This window comes from Ziziphus jujuba, chromosome 11 (genome assembly GCF_031755915.1).
Source record: "Ziziphus jujuba cultivar Dongzao chromosome 11, ASM3175591v1".
NCBI lineage: Eukaryota > Viridiplantae > Streptophyta > Magnoliopsida > Rosales > Rhamnaceae > Ziziphus > Ziziphus jujuba.
Genome location: NC_083389.1, coordinates 25,900,243 through 25,913,467, shown reverse-complemented (window position 1 = coordinate 25,913,467; position 13,225 = coordinate 25,900,243). Strand labels below are relative to the sequence as shown.

Below are 13,225 nucleotides of genomic sequence, written 5' to 3'. Positions count from 1 at the left end.
AATAAAATAAAAAGATGTCAAAATTTTTTGCGAAAATTATTGAAATAAAAAATAAATGTTCGATAGTAAGTTAAGTTAATCGGTTAATTCAATATTTCAATAAGAAATAAAAAATGGGTGCTAGCACTCGACTTTGTTGTGGCCATCCAACTGAATGCAATCCAATTGTTTACTTATTCATATTCAATTTCAATGAGTGAATTTTCAAGTTCAACCAAAATCCATTTTCAAAATATCAAGTAGATGAATAAAAATCTTGAGAAAGTCTTTCATTTGCCTATCATTATAGACAATACGAACCATGTTATCTATGGAATTCGAACCCAAACTCTATTCTATTTATGGTTCCCTTTTTTCTATCTCATCAGCCCTTATTTCATGTCCTATTTCCTATTTCAGCATATTGATTTACGCCTAGCCTATTATGTATTATATTAATATTATTTTTGTTTTATATACCTATACCCTTTCTTTCTATTCATGAATGAATTCTGCATATTTTTACATCTAGGATTTACATATACAGCATATATTACTGTCATGAGCGAATATCTTAGATATTTTGATTAAAAAAAAGGTAAGAGATTAGAAACTTTGAAAAACAAAGAGCGGGTTGTGACATACATATGAAAGAGTATACAATAATGATGTATTTGGCGAATTAAATACCACGGTCTAATAACAAACCATTCTGATTAGTTGATAATTTTGTGAAAGATTCTTATGAAAGGTTTCATTAACTCCTAATTCATGTCGAGTATACCTTGGTATTGCGAGAATTCTTAATTCATGAGTTGTAGGGAGGGACTTATGTCACCATAAACAAAGACTAAAGCAAGTGTTGGATTCAAAGCTGGTGTTAAAGATTATAAATTGATTTATTACACTTCTGGCTATGAACCCAAAGATACTAATATCTTGGCAGCGTTTCGAGTAACTCCTCAACTTGGAGTTCCGCCTGAGGAAGCAAGGGCCACAGTAGCTACTGAATCTTCTACTGGTACATGGACAACTGTATGGACTGATGGCTTACCAGTCTTGATCGTCACAAAGGTCGATGGTACGACCTTAAGCCCATTGCTGGAGAAGAAAATCAATATATTGCTTATGTAGTTTACCCCTTAGACCTTTTTGAAGAAGGTTCTGTTACTAACATGTTTACTTACATTGTGGGTAATGTTTTTGGGTTCAAGGCCCTGCCCGCTCTATGTTTGGAGGATTTGTGAATCCCTACTTCTTATACTAAAACTTTCCATGGACCGCCCCATGGCATCCAGGTTGAAAGAGATAAAATTGAACAAGTATGGTAGCTCCCTATTGGGATGTACTATTAAACCTAAACTGGGGTTATCTACTAAGAATTACGGTTAAACAAATTATGAATGTCTTCGCGATGGACTTGATTTTACCAAAGATGATGAGAATGTGAATTCCCAACCATTTATGCTTTGGAGAGAACGTTTCTTGTTTTGTGCCGAAGCCATTTATAAAGCACAAGCTGAAACAGGTGAAATCAAAGGGAATTACATGAATGCTACTGCAGGTACATGCGAAGACATGATGAAAAGGGCTGTATTTACCAGAAAATTGGGAGTTCCTATTGTAATGCACGATTACTTAACAGGGGGATACATTGCAAATACTACCTTGGCTCATTCATCATGCAATGCATGCAATTATTTATAGATAGAAAAATCATGGTATGCACTTTCGTGTACTAGCTAAAGCATTACGTCCATCTGGTGGACATCGTATTCACGCTGGTACTGTAGTAGGTAAACTTGAAGGGGAAAGAGACATCACTTTAGGCTTTCTTGATTTACTACACGATGCTTTTATTGAAAAAGATCGAAGCCCCGGTATTTATTTCACACAAGATTGGGCCTCTCTACTAGGTGTTATTCCTGTGGCTTCAGGGGGTGTTCATGTTTGGCATATGCCCGCTCTAACCAAGATCTTTGGAGATGATTTCGTACTACAGTTCGGCGGAGGAACTTTAGGACACCATTGGGGAAATGCACCTTGTTCCGTAGTTAATCGAGTAACTATAGAAGCATGTGTACAAACATGTAATGAGGGATGCGATCTTGCTCGTTAGGGTAATGAAATATTCCGTGAGGCTAGTAAATGGAGTCCTGAACTAGCTGCTGCTTGTGAAGTATGGAAGGAGATCAAATTTGAATTCGAAGCATGGATACTTTGTAATCCAGTAATTACTTACTATTCGTTCTCTTAATTGTAATTGAAATTAAACTTGGCCCAATCTTTTAGTAAAATGATTTAGCCGAATACAAAGATTTTATCAATTTTTGATAGATACAGACCTATCTAGATATACAAGATAAGATCTTAAATACAAAATATAAGGCAAAACAACTTAAATGTTTCTATTGTTGTGTTGGATCCATAATTAATCCTATGGATCCTTAGGATTGGTGTATTTTTGAATTTTTTATATTATATATTTTAATTATCATTTTTATTTTATATAATATTATATCTTGTTTATATATTACTATATCTTGCCGTTTCGGATCATGGATCGAGTCAAGTATCACAATTTCTTCTACCCATCCTGTATATTGTCCTTTTCATTATGTGTTGGAATAGAAACTGATTAGTAGGTGAGATTTTATGAAAAAATGTTCTTCATATTCATATGAGAAAACAACTTTTTCTTTTTTCGATGTGAATTTGACATAACATGGAGGAACCCGCTATTTGCTATTTATAATAATAAAAAAAACTTTTTTCAATTCAAAATAATTGAAAAAGGTTTCATCCTATTTTTATTTTATCATATATACAGAAGAGACACTCCGGATTCTCGCAACGGATAATCACTTTTTTTTTTTTCAGTATCTACTTGTTATTAGTTAATAATCCTAGCGATTGGATTTATATGCTTACTCTGATTCTAAATTCTAATTGGAATATTCAAATGATTTTTATCAAACGACTATTCATTTATTGTATTTTCATGTAAATAGGGGCAAGAAAGCTCTATGGAAAAATGTCGGTTCAATTTGATGTTGTTTAGAAGGGGGTTAGAATACAGGTGTGGGTTAAGTAAATCAATGGATAGTTTTGGTGGTCCTATTGAAAATGAAAATACCAGTGTAAATAAAGATCCGATTATAAATCATATGAATAAAAAAATTCCTAATGGGATTGAGAGTAACAATTATAGTTACAGTAATGTTGATCATTTAGTCGGCGTTAGGAGGTACATTCAAAATTTCATATCTGATCAAACTTTTTTCTTTAAGGATAGTAATAAGGACCATTACTCCATATATTTTGATATTGAAAATCAAATTTTTGAGACTGACACCGATCGTTTTTTTCTAAGTGCACCAAAAAGTTCTTTTTATAGTTATCAGAATTCTAGTTATGCGAATAATGTATCTAAAAGTGACGATCCTCACTATTATCGTTACATGTATGATACTAAATATAGTTGGAATAATCACATTACTAGTTGCATTGATAGTTATCTTCTTTCTCAAATTAGTATTGATCGTTATATTTTAAGTAGTGGTGTCAATTCCAATGACAGTTACATTTATAGTTACATTCGTGGCGAAAGCGATAAGAGTAGTAAAAGCAGGAGTTCCAATATACGAACAAGTATGGATGATAGTGCAAAAACTCTAAGAAAAAAAGAGTTCGAGAGAGCTCTAACTGAAATAATAAAAAGAAAAAGGAATTTAGAGAGAGCTCTAACTCAACTAAAAGAAAACAAATTAAAATTAAATAAAATTGTAAAAGAAAACAAATTAAAGAAAGCTCTAGCTGAAATAAGAGAAAGAAAAAATGATTTAGCGTTTTCTCAAAATCAAATACAAATAAGAGACAGAAAAAGTGATTTAGAGATAACTAAAAAATACAGATATTTGTGGGTGCAATGCGAAAATTTTTATAGTTTAAATTATAAGAAATTTTTTAAATTTCAAATAAATATTTGTGAACATTGTGGACGTCATTTGAAAATGACTAGTACAGATAGAATTGAAAAGTTCGATTGATCTAGGTACTTGGGAGCCTCTGGATGAAGACATGGTCTCTAGGGATCCCATAAAATTTCATTCGTCGGAGGAACCTTATAAAGATCGTATTAATTTTAATCAAAGAACAATAGGATTAACTTATGCTGTTCAAACAGGCATAGGTTGAATAAATGGTATTCCTGTAGCGATCGGGGTTATGGATTTTCAGTTTATGGGGGGTAGTATGGGACCGGTAGTGGGCGAGAAAATCACACGTTTAATTGAACATGCTACCAATAAAGTTTTACCTCTTATTCTAGTGTGTGCTTCTAGAGGAGCATGTATGCAAGAAGGAAGTTTGAGCTTGATGCAAATGGCTAAAATATCTTCTGCTTTATATTTTTATCAATCAAATAATAAGTTATTCTACGTATCAATCCTTTCATCTCCTGTTACGGGTGGGGTGACAGCTAGTTTTGGTATGTTGGGAGATATCATTATTGCCGAATCAAATGCCTACGTTGCATTTGCGGGTAAAAGAGTAATTGAACAAACATTGAATAAGACAGTACTCGAGGGTGCACAAGCGGCTGAATATTTATTCCATAAAGGCTTATTCGATCCAATCGTACCACATAATCCTTTAAAAGGCGTTCTAGGTGAGTTATTTCAGCTCCATGCTTTCTTTCCTTTGAATCGAAAAATGAAATCAAAAATAAAATTAAGAAGAGCCATATATCCTTATCCTTAATTTTATCCTTAATTTAATATTTAATATTTAATAAATTATTAAATTTAATAAATTCAAAAATTTATTACTTGTTTTAAATTTATTATTTGTTTTGTGGTAACCATGTAGTTATTTAGTTTATAGGAAGCAAAGTCAAAATTCCAAGAACGGATTTTTCTTTGGTAATATAAGATTAAATTGGAAAAAAGAATCATGCGAATACTTTTTTTTATTGATAGCCCTGATTACTAATCAAGTCAGGAAATCTCTATCAAACAAAATAAAAAGAGCGAATTCTGTCTCTTTCGTCCATGCAATTGGGCGAGGGAGTCCTGCATCTTTCTATATCCCTTAAGAACCCCTAATTTTACTACGAATCTATTTTTTCAGATCGTATTATAACGAATTTTTTTGCGAAGGGAAAAACAAAAATGAAGAATAATCAAAATAAATAATGAACATAATAAAAAATTGAATTATCATACATATATTGCATGTAGAAAGATGGATAACCCCATTTATTTACTTATTTTATTTACATATTTACATTTTTGATTTACATTAATTATATTATATACGTACTTAGTATATTCTAGTCTATTATATACTTTACAGACTTATAATATTTTCTTTTTCTTTTTTTATATATTAAATATTTTTTAATATATATTAAATATATATATATATATTAGTCTATAGACTCTTATATTATAGACTCCTTATTATATCCTTATTTTATTATCTTATTTTATTATATCTTAGTATATATACATTATATACCCTTTATTAATAATTAATATTAATTAGTGTATATACTCACTTAGGTATACTTAGTATAATAGTATAATTATTATATGAATTATAAGATATCTTCATAACAAGTTAAAAGATTAATATAACACTAAATAACAGGTACAAATCAAATAGTAAATCGAGGTACCCATTCTATGACAATTCTTAACACCTTACCCTCTATTTTTGTGCCTTTAGTGGGCTTAGTTTTTTGGGCAATTGCCATGGTTTCTTTATCTCTTCATGTTCAAAAAAAAAAAAATTTAAATACGATGGGGCAAAATCTTATCTATTTTTTTTTTTAAAGACTTATGCGAATCATAGCACGGATATCTATTTATTAGATTATGGTATAACGTGTGGCTTCTTCCGAGCATAAGCTCGTACGAATGTGTAAACATGATATATTAGTAACTGAATTAGACCTATTTTAAAATGGATCGATATCGGGATGAATTTCTGAAATGTAAAGTCATTATATATATGTGGATATCTATAAGATACCATATGAAAGGGATGTTTGTATTGTAGTTTAGATCTAGGCGATTCGATGAATTACTAGTAAAAGTTCACATCATAACAATGCTAGTTGATGAGAGTTACTTGGGAAACAAAAAAATGAAAGTAAATGATTTTTTGGTTATTCCCCAATTCCAATAAAATGCAAGTAGATCTAGTATAGTATGAGTTGGCGATCAGACCCTATATGGATAGAACTTAAGCGGGGTTTCGAAAAACGAGTAATTTTTGCTAGGCCTTTATCCTTTTTTTAGGTTCAATAGATTTTTATTGGTTGGAACTTCCAGTTATTTTAGTAGGAATTTGATATCTTTAGTTCCCTCTCAGCAAATAAATTTTTTTCCACAAGAGATCATGATGTCTTTCTATGGAATCGTAGGTCTTTTTATCAATTCCTATTTGTGGTGCATAATTTCGTGGAATGTAGGTAGTGGTTATGATCGATCCGATATAAAAGATGGAATAGTGTATATTTTTTGTTGGGGATTTCCTGGAAAAAATCGTTGCATCTTCCTCTGATTCCTTATGAAAGACATTCAGTCCATCAGAATAGAAGTTAAAGAGGGTATTTATGCTCGTCGTGCCCTTTATATGGAAATCAGAGGCCAGGGGTCCATTCCCTTGACTCGTATTGATGAGAATTTGACTCTACGAGAAATTGAGCAAAAAGCTGCCGAATTGGCCTATTTCTTGCATGTACCAATTAAAGTATTTTGAAATAAGAGCTGAAGCATGATAGCTTTCTTAGCAAGAGGGAAAAAACGAAAACTCAAGAATCCTTATTTTTATATAGCACAACTTAACTGAAGTTTCTTCAGAACGCTCATTCGAGCTAAACACAAACGAACAAGGAACAATCATAAAACGAAATTGCTTTTTTTTTTTTTTAATTTGAAATGCACTCTTTCTTGTTGTATTTCGGTATATTTTTCTGTATTCTTTATAAATTCAAGGACTAACCACGTTACTGAATCACAAATAAAAAATAGGAAATAGATTCATGGGCTCTATAACTTTTAATGTAATAGAACCGATGCTTGATAGAAATAGTAGTATTGAGTCGACAAATGAGGCAAGTTCATTTAAAAATTCCCAAACAAAAAAATGGCAAAAAAGAAAGCATGCATTTCCCTTATATATCTTTCATTTATAGTATTTTTTCCTTGGTGGATCTCTCTCTCATTAATAAAAGTATGGAATCTTCTGTTACTAATTGGTGGCATACTAGACACTCCAAAATTTTTTTGAATGATATTCAAGAAAGAAGTATTCTAAAAAAATTCATAGAATTAGAAGAACTCTCCCTCTTGGACGAAATGATAAAGGAATACCTGGAAACATATTTACCAAAGCCTCACCATGGAATCCACAAAGAAACGATCCAATTGATCAAAATGCACAATGAGAATCGCATGAATACGTTTTTTCATTTCTCGACAAATATAATCTCGTTCATTATTCTAAGCAGTTATTCTATTCTAGGTAATGACAAACTTGTTATTCTTAACTCTTGGGTAGAATTCCTATATAACTTGTATAGGATTCCATTCGCCACACGATTGGGAACTAATGATTGGCTCTGTCTACAAAGATTTTGGATTTGCTCATAATGATCAAATTATATCAGGTGTTGTTTCTACTTTTCCAGTCCTTTTAGATACCATTTTTAAATATTGGATCTTTCGTTATTTAAATCGTGTATCTCCATTACTTGTAGTCATTTATCATTCAATGAATGATTGAAAAATGATAGATCGATTCAATTATAATGCTTGTTACTTTGTACATAAGCAACCCATTCAAAATTACACTTATTCTTTCTACACATATGGGGGCATCCTTCAATGTTTCAGTAAAATTATTTCAGTAAATAGCAGAATCATAGATAAGGAACTATATTAGCGACTTATCTAATCTTATTGTAGATATTTTCGGGATCAATGATTGGACCATGCAAACTAGAAATACCTTTTCTTGGATAAAGGAAAAGATTACTCGATCTATTTCTGTCTTGCTCATGATATATATAATAACTTGGGCACCCATTTCAAATGCATATCCCATTTTTGCACAGTAGGTTTATGAAAATCCACGAGAACCGACCGACCGTATTGTATGTGCCAATTGCCATTTAGCCAATAAGCCAATGAATATCGAGGTTCGACAAGCGATACTTCCTGATACTGTAATTGAAGCAGTTGTTCGAATTCCTTATGATCTGCAACTGAAACAAGTTCTTGCTAATGGTAAAAAAGGAGCTTTGAACGCAGGGGCTGTTCTTACTTTACCCTGAGGTGTTTGAATTAGCCCCTCCCGATAGTATTTCACCCGAGATTAAAGAAAAGATAGGCAATCTATCTTTTCAGAGCTATCATCCAACTAAAAAAAATATTCTTGTGATAGGTCCTATTCCTGGTCAGAAGTAGAGTGAAATCACCTTTCCTATTCTTTCTTCGGATCCCGCTACTAAGAAAGATGTGCACTTCTTAAAATATCCCATATACGTATGCAGCAACAGGGGACGGGGTCAGATTTATCCCGACGGAAGCAAGAGTAACAATAATGTTTATAATGCTACAGCGTCGGGTATAGTAAGCAAAATCATACGAAAAGAAAAAAGGGGATATGAAATAACCATAATGGATGCATCGGATGGACGTTAGGTGGTTGATATTATCCCTTCAGGACCAGAACTTCTTCTTTCAGAGGGAAAATCCATGAAACTTGATCAACCAGTAACAAGCAATCCTAATGTGGGTGGATTTGGTCGGGGGGATGGGGAAATAGTACTTTAAGATCCGTTACGTGTCTAAGGACTTTTGCTCTTCTTGGCATTTGTTATTTTGGCATAAATACTTTTGTTCTTAAAAAGAAACAGTTTAAGAAGGTTCAATTGTCCGAAATGAATTTGTAGATCCGAAGATTTATCCACACCAAGCTTTAAAAAGAATCCAACTTTTGTTGCCAATTATGTTATGTAATTATGGATGATCAAAAATTTTCTTAAAAGCTTATTGTTTTTTTATATTTTTTCTACCCGAGTTCGGGAATTGAATTACTTGGATCACACTCTTAGTATGTATACTGCGAATAAGACTATTTGAGTTTACTCCCCTCTTCTTTATTTCTTTGTTTTTTCAATCCAAATTGAAGCGGTATGATTATGTCAATATTGTCAAATTTCAATGTCATAGAATGAATCAATAGTTTTCTATTCGATTGGATACTAAAAATTAAGAGATAAATAAGCGTAGAATAGAAACCAAAGTATAAAAGAAATGAGAGGAACATAAGTAGTGATAGTGGACAAACAAAAAATATAGGAAACTTTAGTGAGCAAATAGAACCTCTTCAATGAACTTAGAAAACTTATTAAAAAAAAATAGATATAATTGTGGTTGTGTCATCCAAAAAGAGGAAATAGAGTGATTCCTTCGTGATTTTTGGAAGTATCGCCTGATACTATTGAGGAATAGATGTTCTGAATCAAGTAATGAAGTGAGTTTTCCAAAAACATCATAAAAAAAATGAAGCGGAGTTTTTTGAAACATCGGAAAAAGTGATCCATTTTTTTTACCATTTAGACGAATAAACTATTATGATTATTCCGAACTCAACGGGCCTACCCCTTCTTTCTTTGTCTGATTCGAGGGGGCACCGTTGAGTTCTTAAGCTTTCATGTTATGTCTACAACTCGGTTCATCCAATTACTAAAGGGATGAACCTAATCCAGAATATGAACCATAAAAGAAAATAACGATTAAATCGATCATAAGAATACCAGTTACAGTACCTATTAGCCAAAGAGGAATCCTTCCAGTAGTATCGGCCATTTTTCCTACTTTCCTCCACATTTCATCAAGGGGTCATGCTAGAGACATAAACAGCCATAGATCATTATAAGATTATATCCTTCCAAATGAGATAAGAGAATTCCTACTATATTTTTACTATTCTCTTTTCTTCTTTTAATTGAAGAAATAATTGGAAAATAAAACAGCAAGTACAAAAATGAGTAATAACCCCCCGTAGAGACTGGTACAATTCAATTCAACATTTTGTTTGTTCGGGTGTGATTGTGTTGTAGCTCTATGATTCGGATTATATTTATTGTTGGATGAACTACATTGCTGATAATGACCCCAAAAAAGAAACGGTAGGTACAGCTAGTCCGTGAATAGCTAACTATTGCACTGTAAAAATTGGATAGGTTCTATCTATAGTCATTGGGGCCTCCTAAAAATATTTACTAAATTCATCAAGTTGTTCCAAAGGATTATGTACTATTCAATAAAAAATACCTCAAATTCCTGTAGTACCCGTAGTAGTACTTGTAATATAAGGGTTTTCTCTATTATTGGCTTTGGGCTCGAAACTGAGGATCAGGTAAAATGTGAATCTGACGGGTTCTTAGTTTCCAATAATTTATGAAGGAGATTCTCATATTCTAAGGATTCAAGTTGATGTTCCATTTTAAAAAATACTTTTTTGGTTAGGGAAAATGTTTTTTGTTGGAATTTTTTTTTTCATTTCAAGGAATTGGTTAGTCGTCTAGTAACAAGTAACAATAGTAGATAGTATTCAATGAAAGAACAAAGAAAAAATAAAAACAAATACTCGCGATATACGCATTGGTGTTGTATTAGACCCAAAAGAAAGAAGGGGTCGTTCTTGATCTAATTACAAGGATGGGGCTGTGTAATATGGAAAGACCAAATGTAAAACCCCATTTTGAGTGATCTGATCATACGAGACTTTTTTTCTTTTCATTCGAGAGATTATGTGAATAAACCTACTACTAAATCTAATAAGTTCAATTTCAATTTAAAGTAAATATAAATAAAAGGCATTTTCATTATAAGATAAGGTCACTTATCATTCTAAAAAAAAAATTGGATTCGTCGGTACAATAAAAAAAGATCAAACTAGAAATTATTTTCTCATTTTTTTTCCATAGTCAATCAAAGAAAGTTTCGTTTTTTGAATGAAGTTCTGAAACAAAGTTTATTACTTTAATATTAATAATATTTATAATAATAAAATATTTATAATAATAAAATATTTATAATAATAATTAATATTCTATATCTATATACTATAGATATGTATTGGTTAGTAGTATTCTAATTACTATTCTATTAGTTACTAGTTTACTTGACTCAAGAGTTGCTTAAGGAATCTGTTGATTCCAACTTTCAGGAGGGGTAGATGTCCCAGATGATGAATTGATTTCTTACCTATGTTACTCTATTTTTTTCAATACCATCTATAATTAGAATAATTGCTGAATCAAAAAATTTCAATTGAACTTATCCTTTCAATTGGTATTTTTGCTTATCCTCGTATCTTTCAAAAATGGAAACTTAGGGAAGTGCTTTGTAAACATATGTATAAAAAAAACATATTGTATTTAAATTTATCCTCTTCATGCTTACTATAACTAGTTATTTTGGTTTTCTACTAGCAGCTTTGACTATAACCTCAGCTATTTTTATCGGTCTAAACAAGATACGACCTATTTGAAATTAACTGCATGAACCATTCCTAAAAAAAACCCTTATGGTAGTTCATATATTTTATAGTTCCTTACCCGGTCAATTTCCAATTATTGGTCATTGAGATTCATGGGTAATACGGATTAATATTTAAGGATAGAATAGATATATTACCTCTCCTTTTCTCCGTTCAAAGAAATTAAAATGATTGAAGTTTTTCTATTTGGAATTGTCTTAGGTTAATTCCTATTACTTTGGCTGAATTATTCGTAACTGCATATTTACAATACAGATGTGGTGATCAATTGGACCTTTGATTAATTAACATCTCTTTTTTTTTTATTGACCTCCTACTTTATTTTTCTTTAATTTACAGGAGGTCAAATTAAGATTGCTGTTCAAATGTTTCAGTGTAATTTTCAACCGAACAAATAACAAGAATGGAATCACGCTCTGTAGGATGTGAACCTACGACATCAAGTTTTGGAGACTCGCGTTCTACCGAACTGAACTAAGTGCGCTTTATTATCACAAAAATAATTTTGTGACCCAATTTGTCTTGCATGTATATACTATCATAAAAAATATAATAAAATTAAAAATTAATTTTGTATATCCAAATTTAATCAATTTCAATTGATCCCTCATTACTGCCCATAAGTAATAGGTAGGGATGATAGGATTTGAACCCATGACATTTTATACCCAAAACAAACGCGCTACCAAGCTGCGCTACATCCCTTTCAACTGGCCTATAGTGTCATTGTAGAGAATCTCCATCTTGTTTTCCACATCTTTGTTTCTTCCATTAATATACACAAACTATCTTGCTATTTCTTCTTTTTTGTCTCATATATCATATAACATATAATAATAAAAGACTTATATTATATACGTATTAAATAAAGACAAAACCCGCCGTAAAGTAAAATAAAAAAATGAATATTTTTCGGGAATTCTCATGTAGAAGTAAAAAGGGACTTTTTTTTTGTTTTAAGAAAAGGAATATCGACTATCTACTGTATTGACTACTATACTGAATCATTGTACATTTCAATTTGAATTAGGGATTCCACATACAAATACAAGTGGTCAGTCATTAACTACATATACACATCGGGTCATATATGTATTACCATTATGTAATACATTTTCGAATAAAATTACAATAACGAATAAAGGAGGATTTTCAATGCGAGATCTAAAAACATACCTCTCCTTGGCACCTGTAGTAAGTACTTTATGGTTTGGGTCTTTAGCGGGTTTATTGATAGAGATCAATCGTTTATTTCTGGATGCGTTCATATTTCCTTTTGTTTCATTCTAGTTAGTGAGATTGGGGGGGGGGGGTGGGGGGTGAAGAAGATTAGAGATACAATCAAATATCTATGACTAATCCCTCTCCTCTTTTTTTTTTTTTTTTTTTTTTTTTAAAATGTGATGGTTGTAGCAACAATATCACACAAGATACTTAAATGAAATACTGTACAGCGATTTGTATTTATTATAAAGTGTAAATTAAATATAGTTAGAAATCATTATATTTCTTATTATTATTATAGTGATTATTGATTGATTGAAATTGAAAGGAAATCTTTCATAATTTTATTTCAAGTTAGAAACTTCTATTTTTATTTTTTTTTTCGTTCCTTTCTTCTTCTCTTCGGATTGGAAAATAGAAAAATGGAGTCAGTCAAAAA

The 13,225-nt window shown here is 31.4% G+C and overlaps 2 pseudogenes; both read left to right on the top strand.

The window, feature by feature from the left end:
• Positions 1-674: 674 nt before the first annotated feature.
• On the top strand, positions 675-2,236 carry LOC125420173 (ribulose bisphosphate carboxylase large chain-like; annotated as a pseudogene).
• Positions 2,237-2,840: 604 nt separating this feature from the next.
• Positions 2,841-8,323, top strand: LOC112492567 (acetyl-coenzyme A carboxylase carboxyl transferase subunit beta, chloroplastic-like; annotated as a pseudogene).
• Positions 8,324-13,225: the final 4,902 nt, after the last annotated feature.